This window comes from Octodon degus, unplaced genomic scaffold, assembly GCF_000260255.1.
Source record: "Octodon degus isolate 3935 unplaced genomic scaffold, OctDeg1.0 scaffold00002, whole genome shotgun sequence".
Taxonomy (NCBI): domain Eukaryota; kingdom Metazoa; phylum Chordata; class Mammalia; order Rodentia; family Octodontidae; genus Octodon; species Octodon degus.
Window position 1 is genome coordinate 14,464,386 of NW_004524578.1, and position 3,967 is coordinate 14,468,352.

Below are 3,967 nucleotides of genomic sequence, written 5' to 3' on the forward strand. Positions count from 1 at the left end.
AACCGCGGTCCCTGTGCTTTGCTAAGCTTGTTCTCAGTAGGTGTTTTAGACCACTGAGCCATCTCACCAGCCCAATTCTTTCTTCCCATGAAGAAGTACACAGCTCCACAGTTGTCAAGTTCACAGATGTGGACTCTAAGGGTCAGATATCCTCAAAAGCCAGTAGCTTTGGCCTTTTTCTTAACCAAAGAAACCTAAGGCTTTGGGGCACAAGGACAGTAGTCACTGGCTCAGCACTCTGTACATTCAAATGTCACTTAACAACAGGACATGTTCTGGGAAATGTGGCCCAACGCAACTTCATCAACATGCCAACATCAAAAGTACACGGACACCAATGTACCTGGTACAGATCAGTCACTCTTCGTGGCCCCGAGACACCATAAACCTGAGGCGCCTAAGCCCGCTGCTGCTATCCCATGGAATTCTGCTTGAGGGTAAACTTTTTTTTCAGTAAGTAGAGGTACACTTGAAAATAATAATAAAAGATGCAGTACAGTAAATGCATAAACCAGTAGCATAGCTCTTTTCTCTCATTGTGAAGTATCACATAAGGACACAGTTGTGTTGTGCTTTGAGACAACTGGCAAGGGGCCAGGGAGATGGCTCCATGGAATAAGCACTTCCCTGGCAAGTGCAAGGGCCTGAGTTCAATCCCTGGTTCCAAAAAAAAAAGGAGACAACTGGCAGCACAGCAAGCTTGTTTACTTCAGGATCCCCACAAACCAGACTAATACATTGGGTTAGGACATGATGGTCATTATGTCACTAAAGGAGAGGGATTTTTCAGCTTTATTATAATCTATGGGACCACTATCATGTGTGTAGTCCATCACTGAGAGAAGCACCATTATAAAACAAATAAGAATAAATTACATTCAGACAATAGCAAAGTCTCAAAGCAAACATAGGAGCCTGGAGGACACTCTGGGAGCCCGAAATCTCAGCTTTCTGGGAGGCTGAGGCAAAAGGATTATAAATTTGAGCACAGAGTGGACAACTTAGACCTTATGTCAAAGTGAAAAATAAAGGGTCGGGATACAGCTCAGTGCAAAGACCATGAGTTCAATCCTGATATCATGAAAGAAGACAGACACCCAGGTCACGTTATCATGTTATACACCAAACTTGGCAGTTTGTTTCTGAGATTAAATGATTAATCTTGGCCATCCCTTTATATTCCTAGTCCTCAGGGCAGAACGTTCTAATACACTTGCCAACCAATACCTGGCCTAAGAGATGGGCAGAAGTGGACAGCTAATGACAATTCCCACATCCCTTCAACATACACTGCCTTCAATCCTAATCCAGCCCAAGTCACACATGTGTTGGCAGAAACATTCAGATTCAAAGACTCATCTAGGCAAGACAGGTGTGAACTTTTTCTGCTTTTATCAGAGTTGGTCTCCTCTGAGGGCGAGTTCAGGCCTGGCACCTGCAGCCAGTACAGCCAGGAACCAGAGTGCTGATCCTCGAGCATGGTGGTAGCTGTCCACATGCAGAGAAGCCATTTATCACAGAGCTTCTGGGTGTGTGAGTTCAAACATCTGAGTGATTAAACAAGAGAACAGGGCAGAGCCCAGCTGTGGGCGGAGAGCCCGGGGAAAGGAGCCTCCCGCACACACAATGACCTTGCAGCCTCATTTCTGTCGAGAAACACTTAAACCGACGTGCTCTGTCCAGAGCGCTGAGGTGGGATACAGCAGCTGCCTCCACGTTGCTATATGCTGCGGAGGTGCTTCCTAAAAATCACCTGGCCCAGGGCTGGAAAGATGGCACCCAGCGGCAAGATTGCTTCAACAGCGACACCGTGTGGCAGGGTTAGCAATAACAGCCCAGTCCAGGACAAGATGTTTTTCCTCTTGTCCTGCTGGCGGTGATGGTACCCAGGCATCAGGGAGTATCCCCCGGGAGAGGGGTCTTTGGTGTTGTCAAGGAAGAAGACAGCAAGAGAAGAAAACTCCATATTCGCACTATCAGTGCTATGAGATAGCGAATGCGTTAGGCTAAATATTGAAGTGAATGTGTATCTCAAGTTGGTGAATGATGCCAGTGAAGGCAACAAGCTGCCCTTTGTCCTGCAGCCTCTATGACTGCAGGTGAGATTCTTGGTGTGTCTTCTCATTTGTTTGTTGCCACCAGATCTATAGGGTGTGTATTTGTTTTCATTATTTGAGGGAGCTGGTGATTGGAAAGGGAAAGAATTTGTCGCATCAAACACTTGCCAAGGGGCTGGTGAGATGGCTCAGTGGTCTAAAACACCTACTGAGAACAAGCTTAGCAAAGCACAGGGACCGCGGTTCAATCCCCCGGCACCACATGCCAGTCAGCCCCGCCCCCTGGTGGGCTGAGCTGGCCACACACACACACACACACACACACACACACAAATAAAACTTTAAAAAAAAGAACACTTGCCAAGATGGGACAGAATGCTTGTTCAGACCTAAAACTCTACCCACAAAGCCATGGATTTTTTGTTTGGTTGGTTGTTTTTTTGCATGAGTCCAGAAAAGATGAAGGGGGGACTGGGGAGATGGCTCAGTGGAATACACGCTTTCCTGGCAAGCAAAAGGGTCTGAGTTTAATCCCTGGTTCCGAAAAAAAAAAAAAAAGTAAAAGAAAAAGAAAAAAACAGAAAAGATGAAGGGAATCAAATGAACCAATGCCTCAGGAGGAAAGGAAGGGTACTCTCACTTCATCCTGTGATCCCTGAAGGTGTGCAGGGGTCAATAAAGGCCTAAGAGATTCCACAGCTTTGAGGACAGCATCTCTAACAAGTGAGAACTCTAGCCTCTAACATCACCACCTCCAGCCCAAGCCTCACAAATATCTACCCATTTTCACCTCAGAATTCTCAGCATGTCAGGTATAAAAAAAAATCAAAATTGATGGCAAAGCATATTGCCAGACAAAAGTCTTTTTACTGTTGAATGCCACACTGATTTCCTGGCCAGCTTGGCTTAACTTATCTTTACTCACTGAGATAAAGCTTTGTAAAGTGTGGTTGTTACACTAAATTTACGTGACCTACCCACGTGTGACGGTGCAAATGTTGGTGGCAGCAGAAAAGGCTGTCAGAGAAGAAACACGCGGGTGTCCTATTACTAACATAGCTCAAGGCAGGGGAAACCTCCTCCTGACATCGAATCTGCCTCCTACGTCTTACATTTGCTTCCCAGAGGCTACTTTGGCATATTCATCTGGGGTCATTTGCTGACCAGCAAGAGAAACCCACAATAACAGAGCTCACAGGAAGCTGCAGTTTGGCTCTGAGTCTTCTCCCAACTTCCTGCCTACAAACACTACCAACTTAGCAGCAAGAATCTACAAGTCTTGCAATAAACATAACCATGACAAAATCAAACCTCCCACTATTCAAGCTCAGAGCTTGCGGATGGAAATCAGGAACTGGGAAGTGCTGAGTAGAAGAGGAAGGAAAAAGAGTGAGGAGGAATTTAGTGTACAAAATGGAGAAAGGAGTAGAAGGGTGTGGTGATGCAGGCTACAATCCCACTCTGAGAGCCTGAGGCAGGAAGATTGCAAATTTGAGCCCAGGTAGGTGACTTAATGACTGAGAAGAACCTATCTCAAAAAATTTTTAAAGGCTGGGGAATGTAGCTCAGTGCAAAAATAAATAGTGGGGGGAAAGCAATACCCTAACCAATTAAGGAAATGAGAAAAATTAACATAGTAGCAATAAAAAAAAAAAAAACAGGGCCAGGGAGATAGCTTAGTAGAATAAGCACTGGCAAGCGCAAGATCCTAAATTCAATTCCTAGTACTGGAAAAAAAAAAAAACATGTAGCTAGAGAAGGAAGAAAGGGTGCAGGAAAGTTTAAAAGAGTGTGTAGATTTGTGAGCTACTGCTGCATAAAAAAATACCCCCCGATTTTGGGGGCTTAATAACAGTTTTTTTTTTTTTTTAATGTATTTAGGACAGGATGTACAAGGTCTCACTATGTAG